Source organism: Cryptomeria japonica, chromosome 10 (assembly GCF_030272615.1).
Source record: "Cryptomeria japonica chromosome 10, Sugi_1.0, whole genome shotgun sequence".
Taxonomy (NCBI): domain Eukaryota; kingdom Viridiplantae; phylum Streptophyta; class Pinopsida; order Cupressales; family Cupressaceae; genus Cryptomeria; species Cryptomeria japonica.
Genome location: NC_081414.1, coordinates 604,494,260 through 604,509,983, shown reverse-complemented (window position 1 = coordinate 604,509,983; position 15,724 = coordinate 604,494,260).

Genomic DNA, 15,724 nt, shown 5'->3' with positions numbered 1-15,724 from the left:
TATCCCAAGAGTCCATCCATTAATGAAAACATCTCATGTCCTATCAATAAGTCCACAATTATATCAATATTGGATAGTGGGAAATCATCTTTGGGACATGCCTTGTTCAAATCTCTAAAATTGGTGTAGAATCTTATGATTTTATCTGGCTTTGACACTAGCACAATGCTTGAAACCCATTCTGAATAGGCAATAGGTCTTATGAAACCCACATCCAATAGTCTCTTTAGCTCATCTTTTACAAGGAGAGAAATGTGTCGATGCATCTTCCTTAGATTTTGTTTAATTGGTTTTACTTTTAGATCCGCATTGAGATGATGCATGATAAGATCTGGATCAAGTCCTAGCATGTTTGTATAGGACCAAGAAAAAGTGACTTGTCTTTGTTTGAATAATTCTATGTATTCTTTCCTCTCTTCATCTGATAATGATGCAGCAGGATGAAGTATCTTGGGATCCTTTGGTGTGCCAATGTTTATTGCTTCTATTGGCTCTATTAGAATAGCATATCTAAACTAAAAATATGCAAGGAGGATGTCAAATTTTCCATCTTCTGGCACCTCAAAGAGGTTTTCACCGCTAGATACGTCCTTTATTTTTCCTCTTGATTGATCTAGTGTTGTCATGAAATGGTTTTCAACATTAGGTATTTTTCCTTATTATATTTTAATTTTGTGACTAGAAAGTTTGGCATTCTCTTGATTGCAAGAAACGTTACTTGATTCTGTGATGGAAGAAATATTAGGTGTTATGGGTTTGACAGCATTAAGATACACAGCTAAGTCATGGTCATTGGAAAAGACATCCAATTCAGGGTTTTCTAGGTTATCCCAATCGATTAGTTTTGGATGAAGAAGGGGTAAGTCATAGTCATTGTCATTGTTAGGTGCTTCAAGGTTCATGACATAATAGTCATAATTTATTATAGAGTAGGTAATATCATAGATAGAACGCTCTTGAGGATATTCTCTCTTAAGTGTTCTCCAATCAGTTCTAACAAAGTCAGTATTGGTATTTTGTGGTTCACAATCAAGTGACTCTTCATCTGACGTTTGTCCCTCAAACGAATGGATTATATCAACACATACATCTTTAATACTACAAGTTTCTTCTTGATTAATTTCAATAGATTCACTTGTATTTTAAAGTTGACGTACTTGTGTGCATGACATATAGGATTCTTTTTCTATCTTTTGTCTTCTCTCTAGCTCAGCTTCTTCTGGACTAATAGTCAATCTTGATTGACTATCTATTAGTTATTTCATAGCTTGGTACGTCTTGCTCATCATTTGATAGAAATCTGATATCTCCTAATACTTGATCAATAATTGTTTGTGTTTCTTGTGGTGTTACTTCTTGTTCTTTTTCATCCTCTTTCTTTTGTTGTCTTGTATATGCCTCTTTCCTCTGAATCCTGAGTTCTTCTTGTCTTCTTTCTAACTCTATCCTTTATTTGTGAAAGACGAGTCTTCATTTGTAATAGCTACTTGTTCTTTATCCTTTTCTTCACTTGATATACTAGATGGTAAATTTGAACCCAATTCATATTCATTTGAATCTATCTTTGAACCATTGTCTAGGATTATACCACTATACCATACAGGAATATTGTACGGTGCAAATAGTTCTCTAATTTTGGTCATCTCTTCTTTCACTGCTTCTGGAATATCTTGCTCAAATTCAGCACTTGTTTGTATTCCTTGAACTTGTTTGCAAGATTCTTCTTCTCTTTTGATTGCAAGTTCTTCCTATTGTTTCTCATATTCTTCTTGTTTATTGGCTACTATTTTTGCTACTTGATGTAGCTTTTCTTGCCATGGTTCTTCTTTAGGGATTGCTTTAATTCTCCACTTTGGATATTGATAATTATTTTGCTTTTTATTTGATTTTGGATATCCAGCTCCTAATTTATCTTCTTTAGATTGTGAGTAAGGACAAATAGGTTCTAAAATACCTTCTTGTCGCTTACCAATTGGTCTTTTTCCTTCATATCCCATTTTTTGCATTATCATATAACCATTGCCATATTTCTCTATGGGAATATTGACTTCTGTAGTTGTTGCTATAGTTTCATTTTCATCTTTGTACAACCAACTAAAAATGTCCTTGTCTTCAATTTCTTCTGCAAGTGTTCCAACTCTAACAAATGCTCCATCAAACATTTCTACTGATTTTTCTGAGATCCGTGGTTGAGCATTTATAGGCTTTCCATATGATTTAGGTGAAAGTGGCAAGCTATGTAAGGAATATTTTCTCATTCCTTCATCATTTAATTTGAGCTTTTTCTCAAAGGTTTCCCATAATTTTTCTTGAATTTTTTTGGTGGGATAGACTGATTCTCTATTATGTGGAACTCTTGTATCTTGTGTTGGCTTTAGATTATTGCAATATTGGCTAGAGTCTGCAATTATAGTGACTTCTTGTCCCTCATGAGGAAAATTTACACATTGGTGATATGTAGAAGGAACTACCTAGATGTTGTGAATCCATGGTCTTCCCAGAAGAATGTTATAAGATAGATTCAAATCTAAAACTTAACATAATGTATTCCTTTCCATGGGTCCTATTTTGATTGGTAACACCACAGTTCCTTTAGAAGAACTTTCTTCTTCATCATAAGCCTTAATGGTTATTTTCTTCTTTGGATCTACTACATTTTCTGAATATCCCAAAGCCTTTATTAAACTTCATGTACAAATGTTTAAGCCAACTCCACCATCTATGATAATGTGTTTGACACGAGTTTTGTTAATGGTGACTTCAACATGTAAGGGAGCATTGTGAGGATGTTGCAAGGATGTGTCATCATTTTTAGAAAATGATAAGCAATGAGAGGCTATAAGGTGTCCCACCATGTTTTGGAATTGATCTACATCCAGGTCTTTTGAAACTGTTGTTTTCGTTAGAGCTTTTTCCAAAATTTCCTTATGCATAGGTGAAACTTTGAGGAGCTCTAAAATTAATAGTTGAGCAGGTATTCTTTGCAATTGTTCCACTAAGTTATATTGTCATTTAGTGGATGTTGATTCATTCGTTATACCCGAAAATGTAACCTTTGATTTGCTTTCATAATGGCGTTGATTGGTTTTGAAGGTGTGTTATCTTTAACGATGATGACATTTACCACATCATCATACGTATAAGTGTAGTTCACTTTGGCTTTTCCTTTGTCATCTTTTAATTTAGATTTTTCACCTTTTTCATAATTTGGAAGTGGAGTTTTGAAGACTAGATGTGATTCGTTTGTCTTATGACTATCCACTGTGATAACTCCATTATCAATTAAATCTTGGATAAGGTGCTTCAATATTTGATGATCATTAGTTTGGGGTCCTTTATTTCAATGGTAATTGCAAAAATGATTGTCATTCCACCAATTAGGTTTGACTTGTGGTTCATAATTTCTTTCTTCTAGTAAAGTAATTAGTTTATTCGCAAGAAGAGTTTTCAAAGTTGATTCCAAGCATTCTCCAATGTTTGTGAATTTCCTGCGAGGATTGGAGAAGAGAGACTTGGATTTACTGTTCTCTTTATTGTTATTGTTTGGGATTTGACTTGATAGATTAAAGATGGGTTCTTGTTTTGTAGCATTATTGTCATCATTTCCTCCATTGATAACATTCCTATTCTTTGACCAAAATTTAGGTTTGTCATTGTTATTGTTGTTGTTGTTGTTGTGATTTTTATTGTAGGAATTATTGTAAAGCTTTAGCTCTCCTTTCTTTACCATTGTGTCTTCTATTTTTAGACCATTTTCAATCATCTTGGCAAAAGAAGGATGCCATTGCATTTTTAGAAGGTAACTCATTTCACTAGTAAGGTTGTCAATGAATATGTCCATTTTCTCTTGATCGGGTACATCTCTTGGATACCTATTAAACATTCATTTCCATCATTGTAAGAATATCATGAAAGATTCACCATTCTTTTGCTTAACATTGCATAAATCCAGCATTGTTATCTCATTTCTTATATTGTAGGAGTACTGTGAAATAAATATATTCACAAGTTCTTCAAAATATTTGATTCCAAATGGTAGTCTTGAGAACCATTTCATTGATTGTCCATTTAAACTCCTAGGGAATAGACGCACTATGTAAGTTTCATCGTGTGCAAATTCCATACTCATAGTACAAAATTCCCTAATGTGATCTTGAGGATCAGTTCTCGCTTCATATTTATCGTATTTAGGGATTTCGCAATGCTGTGGAAATGGTATCATATTTAAACTTTTATCAAAAGGATATGGGCAGATATCTTCCAACGAACACTTCTTGGAACTCATTCCATTCTGCATATCTTGTATTTGATGTTGTAAGGTTTGCATTTTTTGAGTGAGAGTTAACAAAGGATTATCCACACAGATTCTCCTTGTATCTTCATAAGTTCTTTTATCACTATGCTCTCTTCTTGTATCATTATGATCTTTTCTTGTTTTATCTCCCCTTGTTCCTTCATGGCTTTCTTTATTGTTATCCTCATTATTTGGATCATCTTTGTTTTGATTATACTCATCTTTGCATCTTATTTCAAGCCTTCTACATTAAAGTCTTGTGGCAATTTAGCTCCTGATTTTGCCAACATTAAAAGATATTTTTCTTTTTGGTTCGCTGATAACTTTTCCATTAGTCTATCAAATTTGAAATCTTGCTCAAGGTCTCTAATGGTGTTATTGACCAATTCTTCATCAACAGTTGTATACTCAAAATTTTGGAACATTGAATTATCTTCTTCCATTTTTTTTTGTTGTTTTTAATTGCTCGTATTGAGCTCTAGTCCAAACTGGCATGTGATTGCTTCAAAAAAATTCTCAAGTTTTGACCTTCTAAAAACAACTCAATAGGTGATTATTGGTTTAGGAAGGTAGGCTTCGTTGATTTTACCACTGTTGTCGGTTCATTGTGATAAAGCATCTCTTTATTGAAAAGCACGTCCTTGCAAAATTTCTTCGTCAAATTATGTCCCGCAGCCACAGAAATAGTGACAAAAACGGTGTAGGAATGTCCTATGTTTTAACAAGATCTTGTGATTGATGTACAAGAATCTTATCCTCTTCTGAGTAGCTTTATAACTAGTTTTCTTTTTCTTAAGGTGATATTTAAAAGTCATATAAGCATATGATAGTTTGCAAGTTTGCTTGATTCCAATGTGAGTGCAATTCTGATTTTTGGTATAACCTAGGTTCAAAATAGGAATGATATATCCAAGATAATGAACAAAAGGTGGATTGATCAAGTTTCGTGATAGAGGATTTGATATAACCTGATGAGAAACTGATAATGATGTTGATTTTTGCACTTAAGATGGTTGAATCACTAGCTTGTTGAATTTTTTATGCTTATGGAAACATTTTTGAAATAACCTGTTGGATTAGTAACCCAATTATCAAACTAGTTTGAAGATCTGTGATAGTTTTAAAGACAACTCTGTACTCAAGAAGTGTATTTTATACTGACTTTGAAATTTTGGTCCGATATGCTCTATCTCATATGTGAGAAAGCATTTGCGCTAACTTTTTGGTCAAAAGCGCTAACCTATGGGACAAATGCTCTACTCTGTTGCTTGAAAGCGCTTCTCTGTGACACTAAAAGCGGAAAACTTTGTTATAAAAGTGTGGTTTTATGTTTAAAAGTGTTAATCCACTGATCAAATGCATGAACATATGACACAAAAGTGTTGTACTATTGTTCAAATGAGCTATTTTGCATAATAAATGTGTGGTTTTGTGCCTTAAAAACGTTGTTCTAACTGTGTTACAATGATTTTTCAATTTTTCTAGAAAGTTGTTAGATTTTTGCTCATTTTTAGATGATGATTTTCTTCAATTTTTTACCATTTTGAGCACATTATAGACATAGAAGACACAATGTTTGAAAAACAAAATGCACAAGCAAGTACGAACCCTATGGCAGGTTGAGACAATAATTGTTGAATCTCACATGGGGTTTCCCCCAAGGCTATGCTATTCAGAACGTATATTTAGATGCTTGACCCCATTGGCTCCACCCTCGGCACTCACTTCTCCAGGGCAGCCAAGAACTAGTTTCCATGAAAACTCCCCATGGCAAACTTTATATCTCTACTAAGAACCATATGTGTGTGAGCCGCTTCAGAGGTCCGACCTCCTATGCCAACAATTAGAAGGATTTTGGCAACTAGTACAAGTGGTTTTTAGTAAAGGATTCCGATCATGTGGCCATACATGTGGCACTTTTATTTTTGTAAATATAAAAGGTTCCCAGCCTATAGAGGTTACGTTCCACAGGGTTTATGGGGAAACATAGTGTCGGTATGAACTTATCAGCACATGTTGTTTATCTTTCCTCACAAACATGATTTATTTAGAGTGGATTGAAAGGACTTGGTACTAGCTCACTTCCACTTGGGTCATTCCCCTCTCACTGGCCCCCTCAAGGCAGCTCGGGAAAGCAGGCCCTCTAAAGGTTACACATAAAAAAAATTAAAAAAAAAAAGAGTAGGTCTAGTTTTTTGATCACCATATAAGGGTGAGAGAATACTTACCTACTACTTCATCAATCATGGAAAACACAAGTTTATTTTAGCCATCTACAATCTATGTGCAACTACTTTAAAGAAGTCACTCAAAATGCAAGTTGCATGTTGTCAATTTGTCACCTTAGTTAAGCTAAATGAGCAAGATATGATGTGTTACTCTCCAAAATAAAACTCCTAATTAACTATGAGAGGAAATGCAAGAAATTTGCTTTAAAATAATCCTACACACGGATATGTTAGTAGTTTGAAATTTTCAGTTCTTGGACATTCGAACCTGCAAAAAAAATTTGTTAGCTAAGAATAAAAGCGCTATCCTAGCAAACGTGTTGTCTTTCATGTCAAAAGCGCTGACCTAGGTGACAAATGCGTGAACTTGCGATACGAAAGCACTGCTCTATAGACTAAATGTGAGAATTCACATACTTAACCTAAATGACGCATGTGTTAACCTGCAAGACAAAAGTGCTAATCTGAGGATTAAAGGTGTTGATTTGCAGACAAAAATGCTAATCTAAATGTCAAATGCACTAACCTGAGAGACAAAAGTGCTAATCTATTAAATGAATGCATTGTCAAAATTCACACAGGCGTGAATTTAGATTACAAATGCATTAAACTTATGTTTACGAGAACTAGATAGGATATTAGAAAGATATATGCGAGGCTCGGGCCCCATGGTGGGCACCAAAATATGTCGACTTGAATTTCTTATCAGAATACTACTTGCAACATATTAGTTTCATAAAATACAAAGGAAATGCTACAAGAAATCCAAACTCACACTAGTACATTCAGAGCTGATTTTTTACGACTGTTTGTCGGATTTGCGATGAATTTTTGTCAGAGTGCTGACAAAATCAACAGTCAAAAACTCAACGTCGGATTGGTCGACAATGCCATGCCCGTTAGAAATATGACAATACAATGAACTTTGCCAACGCTATATGTCTGTCGATTACATCATCGATCGAAAGCTTGGTATTCGTCGTAATTTTGACGATGATAATTTTTATCAAAAAATAATAATTATTATCGATGTCAGCATTTCCTTCCTTCGATGGCTCCTTTATATCGATGAGACCCAGCGATGTCTCATTGATATAAAAGAGCCATCAAAGGAAGGAAACATCGATGAATTCTAGAAAGGACTCACCGAAGATAATAACTTCATCAACAAAAGATATCGAAGAAAGCAGAGAGGGTCTTCATCGACGGGAAAAGTTCTCAAGGAAATAATACTATCGGTGCGACATAAAAAGGACCCACCGAAAGGAGCATTTTCATCAAAAGAATAATATCAATCAGACAAAAGGAAGCTACATCGATAAAAGATATTGATGAGGATATAGGTTTCGAGGAGGTTAAAAGGCATGTTCTCGATATGCGTGGTTTTGCCAATGTAACTTTATCGGTGAGATAATAGACTCATTCATCGACGGGGCATAGTGATATCAATGAAAGAAGTATTTCGATGGAAAAATAAAGGAGGACACTGAAGCCCAAGGTTTCTTCGACATAAGACTCAATGGATATTAGATATGTTTCCATGAGGAGACAACCATGCTACCCGAATACAGTATTTCGATGAAGGGAAAAAATACTTGATCAAAGTAATATTTGAAACAAAAGTATTGTTGATAGAAACAAAGAGATCGATGGACTAAAGAAACAAATGATCGAAAGACATATCCTCATTGAAATTATTATTGATTATCACAAAAATCATAAACAAATCCCATGAAAGGTCAAATCGCCATTAAATTCGAATGTGTGCCCAAGTGACCGTTGTCCAAAATGGCCATTACTAACTGATTAAATACACCATAAGTAGTGGATCAACATCAAAGGACACAGCATTAAGGAATTCACAGGCGATGAACTGAAAGCAGAAATTGGGCAAATTCACAGATAAAGCTCAGTAATTCCAAGTAAGTTATTTGCACACAGACCTCTTTTTTAAAATTCAAATGAAATCATCATCTAAAACTAATAAGACCAAAAAGGGAAAAGAACCTATCGCTGCAGAAGAAAAACCTAAAAGATAGAAAAGGGAAGGGCGTTCTTTGGCCTAGGACCTGATTGACCAGTGCCCATCATCTAGTTTGAGGTCCAAGAAGATTAGAGCTAATGAGGAAGGCCTGGAGGACCGGTTTGAGGATCTTGGAGACATATGGACAGAATTGAGAGGGTATGAATTATTCATATATGGGTACAACATAAGAGTTGCCCCTCAACCTATCAATAATTTAGGGTGATTGAACTTAGGAAGGTTAGTTGTGGCTAATGTATTCATGAATGTGGAGCTCATGAAGGCATTGGCAAACAATTATGACCCTAAAACCAGGACCATATATAACTACATGGGTGAGCCAATTCTTTCAATCAGAAAGGAGGTTATTGACACCGTGTTTGAGTTGGATTGGGAATTTGAAGAATTGATTGACCTCAAGAAGTTAACAAGTGAATATTTTAACCTAGAGCACATTTACAAAACGTGGAGACTCCCTATACATAGACTTAGGAATGCAGGGTCCTTAGTGCCACTAGGTCAGGATGATAAAGCTCCCTATGATGTCAATTGTTTCCATCCATATTTCAAGTATATCTATTACTGTGTTGCCCAAGTGCTAGGTATAAAAGCCCATCCTTTGATGGATATTGCAGCCATGGTCATTTCTGTTGATTTGTTGTCTAAGGACCCCCGCTTCTTTGATTTTTTTGCTTATTTGGTTGAGGTTTTGAATCATGGGTTAGAAAAGTTAAAGGGGGATGTCATCAATTTTCATTTCAAGCATTATTCCTTAATTATGCATATGTTATTGTATGTGGGCCAAGATGAAGGGTTATGGCCAGAAGAGTTATGTGTAAGGACATATGACAATGTTGGGATGAGAAAACTAGTGCAACTATGGGTTTCTTCATGGGACCAGAGGTATGTGAATAATCAATATTGGAATTTTGAGGAGTTCTTTGTCAAGCCATTAAATAGACTATTGGGATGCACGTGCGATCATGCCCTTGCACTAGAGGTTCAAAGATTCCTAAGACCAAAATATTTCGATGAAGATCCCTCAATTGAACACAATTGGGGAGATTGGTATTGTTTTCCAGACTGCACACAAGTCAGGGTATACCGGTTCGAAGGGAGACCATACTTACTACCACTTACAATCCCTAACAGAGTGGCTTGTCTGGAAATTGTGAGGCAACTGTCAATAGTGAGTACAGAACATCTAACAAGCCATGGGAAACAATCAATTGTACCTGGGTTGTTAGTATTTTTAGATTTTATTGTGAAAAGTTCAAAGAGTTATGGCCTACTCCACACAAAATTTGATTATTATGGCATGGCTATGGGGGATCCAAGACCCAATTTTGATCCTGAAGGATACATAAGGATAGCCTGGTCATCACAAAAGCTGAAGGCTGGAGAGCATAAATCTTACCTACCAGATGACCTCATTAAGAACATTGCAAGAGAAGAGGCCAGAGTGAAGCGAATAAAGTTTAAGAAAGAAATGTGGGCTTATAAATGGAAGCTTTTTAGAAGGAAAATGGATGAGAACGTGCTACAAAAGATTGAAGACCCCTTGGAGTTTGCCAACAAACTTGTGAAGCATGAATTGGAAATACTTGAGGGTGTCCCGCCTCATGTTTTTAGGGATTACATTGATACTATTAGGAATACAGAGCCTTTGGCTCATATGTCTCCTGCTTCCACATCTAGCATCATTTCATTCACTCCTCGAGAGGATTACCCTCTGGTTATGAAGAGGATACATTGATAGACTTGGCAACAGGACAACTGAATGTCCGAGAAGTGTCTGACATCATATTCCTAGAGCATGAGGATTTCATTGCTAATAGTGACTTCATTGCTTCCAAGGAGTTCACCGTATTCCTCTATCAACATAAAGGATCTCAAATTAGGAATAAGATGAGAAATAGTGAAGAAGAGCAGCAGCTTCAAAAGTTACAAGAGGAGATGGATTTTGTGATGAGAGAAATGACACCTGAGAAGGGAAGATAGTTGCTTAACAAAGTTGGTGTGCTATTATACTCTGGATGGGACATGAACTCTGCCTTGTTGTTTGATGGATTCCTCAAGAAATAGGACCCAAGTAGGCAAATGATGCCAAAAGAGATTGATAAACTCTTTAGACGATCAGGATATGATCTAGATCAGAAGGCTCTTCTACAGTGGGCTATCTATCCCAAAGATAAAAGACCTATATTGGTTGATACAGAAGAAGCTTTTGGACATTTGATGGTGCAGCAGGTTGGAAAGACTGACCCTAGAACAACTACCAAACTAAATTTGGTTGTCACTAAACTGAACCAAGATCAGATAGAGTTTCTAGTCCAAGAAAATTCTACATACAAAATCCTATATGAGAAAACCGATAAAGAAAAACAAAGGTTGCAAGCAAGATTGCTTCAGATTGATACAGGTACCAGTCAAATAGGGATGACATATGGTGTTGACAGAGATGCCATGGATTCCTTGATAGACACTATGTATTGGAGGAACGGGGTCAAAAAGACATCTCGGCAAGTAGAAAAGGTACAGCAAAAGATGGATAAGTTGACTCTGGAGATCATTGAACATAGGTTCAGAAGTATGATGCAAGTTGTAGAAATCTATTGGAAAACATACACTGGAACAGTCAGAGCTTTGAAAGAGCATGAAAGGCTTAGGTCTTGGTTGGAAGACATGATGAATGACAACAGTCCGATTAATCCAAGTGAGAAAATTGAAGCCGAGGCTTACTTTAAGTCCCATGATGAATTGGCAAATCAATTAAGGAAAGAGCTTCAGAGGCTAGACGATGGGAATACCCCTAGGGTGCCCTCTTTTTACAGTAATGGTGAGTTAGTATCGTTGGAATAGTGGAAACAAGAGTTCAGTGATGAGAAGAATCGAGCAGTAGCGGAGTTGGATCGGGACAAATAATTGTCACTCTGTGTTAACCATATTCTATCCAATCATTTCCAGACAGAAAGTGACATGAGGACACTAAACAATGACGTTCTAATGTATAAAGATGATAAGTACATTGAACACATAGGAATGTTGAACTTGTTTATCTCCTAGTTTGTTAACAAAAGTGTTAATTAATAGTTATGTGCTAAAAAGCCACGATGCTTGGTGACAATGTATACCCTCTTATAAATGAGGGAAATTTTGTAACAATAAGAATCATTAGAGAAGTAGAATATAGCCTCAGGCTTACTATTGTACCATTTTATGAACATACATAATATAATCAGTCATCTTTCCTTTGTGTATATGTTGTGGATTACTGCATCTTTCTATAGGTAGTTGCTTGTGATATTATCTAAAGGAGATAAGGTTACTTGCGTTCTTCCAGTAAAACTTTGTGTTTCATATTGTGGATTTGAATAAAAGATTTACTTGTGAATATAGTTTTGTATATAGTGCGCCTGCATATTATCTCAACCATGGTGCGCCTGCATATGTATATAGTTTTGTTTATAGGTGGAAAGCCTAATGTTCAATGTCAAACTTGGTTGCTCTAATACCATATGTAATATTCCATTAATTCTATACTTAAAGAAAATAAATTGTGATCTATATTAAGATAAAAAATTGAGCATTTCAAAATAAAACATAACTACTTCAGTTGAAGGAGAAAACTAACTAAATGTTCTTCAACATAATAAGAATCTAACTAATTTATCTAAAAGGAAGGTAATCTTTTAACAATAAAAAAATTTGAACAAATATTATTAAGCTAATCAATATGAGAAAGGAATTCAAATGGCTAGTTTCATCACTTAGATAAAGCATCACCATCTTGGCCAAGGTTTTAACATTGCAAGCACCAATGTGTTGTTAGTGTTCACCTCCCTTGCTCGACTTGTACATCCAATTCTTGAGCTCAACAAACTCACTAGTTACCAACCATCTAAACAAGCCATCTGCTTAATGTGTACTAACAATAATGGTTATTAACGATCATCATATGATAAATAGCATACACTTGAGCCAACTAACTCACTAGTTTACTAACCAACTATCTAGCAAACTGCTTAATGTCTACTAATAATAATGGTCATAAATGACCATCATAAGATAATTAACATACACTTGAGTCAGTTGATTCATTGGTTACAGAACTTCTAGGTTTAGCTGATCCAATTCATTACATAACAGTCTCATGTCTACTGACATTAACGGTTTATAAGGACCTTCATGGGATTGTGACATACCCTAACAAGCCAACTGCTACAAATCCCCTATCTCTAACAAGCTTCAACTGTCATCATGGAATTAAACCTAATACAACATTGGTTCCCTTATTTAGCTAAATTAACACATCATATTATGACTCAAAAAAAAATACGGTTCTAATATATTTTTTTGTCTTTCTATATTCCCAAAAATATGCATCTAATTGATGATAAGAATCCTTCTTCAAGTCTTGCAACCATGGAGACTGTTTATAATCTGATTATAACTAATGTGCATTGATTCCAAGATGAACCATATTCTGTTGAACTATGACTTAAGAGTGGAAAACAAATAAACATAGAATAGCTACAAATTAAAGCAAGGTATTGTGACTATAAGATAGAAACCATCCTAGGAGCCTCCAATATATCAAAAGTTGAGAAAGTAGCAAGCTTACTATACAAAGACAGTGATCACTATAAAGTTGCAGTCAAGTTCAAAGAATTGATTTGTGGGAACAAAGTGTTTCATATGGGAATAGAGCAGTCTCATGAAATATCATGACAGTCATAATCATAATCTAAAGAGTAGTCAAATCCTCAAGATAGATTGGTGATAGTGCAGTCATTCTGTTGAGCATCAAATCTGAATTAAGTAAAATATCTTGATTTGAGAAATTAAATCATAGAAGCCATCTCTCTTTGGAAGAAATCATCATTTTCATTGATACCATAATAACCCATAAGTTATTGAACAAGTCTAAAAGCATTCTATCGAAGTATCTAAGATTCAAACAGTATCAATGAGACCCAGCGATATCTCATCGATATAAAAGGGGCATCGAAGAAAGAAAACACTGATCAACTTTAGAAAGGACTCATCGAAGACAGTAACTCCATCAATAAAAGATATCAAGGAAAGTGGAGATGGTTCTCATCGACAAGAAAAGGTCTTCGAGGATATAACACTATCAGTGCAAAAAGACTCACCGAAAGAGATGGTCCCACCAAAAAAAGGTATTGAAGAAAGAAAAGGTGGCACCCACCGATGAGAAAAGGGTTTCGAAGAAACAATATCATCGATGCAATATAAAGAAGATTCACTGAAAGAAGCATTCTCATCGAAAAAGTGATATCGATAAAATAGAAGAAAACTACATCAATGAATGATATCGATAAGGATATGAGTTTCGATGGGAGGACAAAAGAAATCACTGAAGTCCAAAGTCTCTTCAACATGAAACCTAGTGAACAGCAAAAAGATTTCGATGAGAATATGAGTTTTGAGGAGACTAAAAGGCATGTCTCCGATACACATGGTTTTATCGATACAACTTTATTGGTGGAAGATGACAAAGAGAGGATAAAAGGGGTTTTGGTGAGACAACAGACCCATTCATCGAAGGAGCATAGTGATATTGATGGAAAAAGCATTTCGATGGAAAACTAAAGGAAGTCACCGAAGCCCAGGGTTTCTTCGACATAAAAAGGGACCAATGGATACCAGATAGGTATCGGTGAGGAGATGGCAATACTCAATTTGTTTATCTTCCAGTTTGTTAAACAAAAAATGTTGGTTACTGGTTATATGTCGAAAAGCCACAGCGCTTGGTAATAATGTAACTGACAGACTCATTGAGAGGTGGTGGGTTTAAAAATTGTCTCATAAGTTTACACAATAAGTCCTAAAGAAATATAAAGACTCTGTAGCCCAAACAACGAAGAAAGGCACTGGTCATCTATAGGATACAATTCATCAGTTCACATTTTATTTTAAAGGAATAAGAGTAGCTGAGTAGGAAATATAGAGTAGACTATAAATAGTCTATATACATAAATTTCAAGCACTGAAATTGAATAATTTCTACAACAATAATCTTGAAATCATCTGCTATATCTCCATCCTGGCCATTCTGAGATGCATTAGGTTAGTCTCAGTTACTAGAACACAATTTGCAACATGCATTAGGAGTTGTCCTCCTTACAAATAGTGCCACATTAAAAAGGTATTATCAAAGCTACAACCACAATTCAAACAGGAAGCTTACAAAGATAGGACAAAGCTAGGTACAGTCATAAGTCAAGGCAAATTCATAGTTGAAACTCAGTCCAAAATAGTGAAGAAGTGCAACAAATGACATGAGAAGTCTAAAGAAGTATTATAGCAATCATGAGTCAAGGATTAATGAAGATATTTTTTGCATCCATGATACAATCCTTAAAAGCATCCATTATACAATCTCAAACACACTTTTTACCGTTCTCTTGGTAATAAAAAAACTTACAAGGATGAGGCATATTCATTACTTACAAGTAAAAAAAAAACTTACAAGGATGAGGCATATTCATAACTTTTGTAGTCCTACCTTGGATATCAACACTAGAAGAAACTCATATTGTTCATGTACAGACAAGACAATATGGGAGTTCATTATACCCAGCAACTTGTGGTGTTGTTGTTTGTGTTGGCTCTGTTGGACCCTGCAATTAAGATTCAATATACATTATTCAATAAGATTAACTATGCAACATAATGAAATATTGAAAAGTGTGTTACCTTGTTGAGCTTCGCTTGGTTTCGAGAATAGTTTAATATTCTCTACTTAACAGGGCCAACCACATGAAGGTGGAAGCTCATTTGGCCCCTCCCCCCCCCCCAACATCACTCTAAATTCCCCGTTAACATCTTATAACATTCATTCATTAATTCTTTCTACCATTAATAAAATATAGCATTCATTCATTAATATCACATAATGTTCATTAACACATAACATTGATTAACATTAATTAACACACAACATTCATCAATATTAATTAACACATATCATCCATAACCATTAATTAGCACATAATTACATTCACTAACACATAAAAATCAGTCATTATCAAATAAGTTAGATTATAATCATTTCTTTCTTTTTTTTTTCTTTGAAGCTATGAAAAGACTAAGTGGAACATTGGTTTCTTCATCATTTCCCCCCTCTGCAGATGTTCCGCCAACTGCTCATGC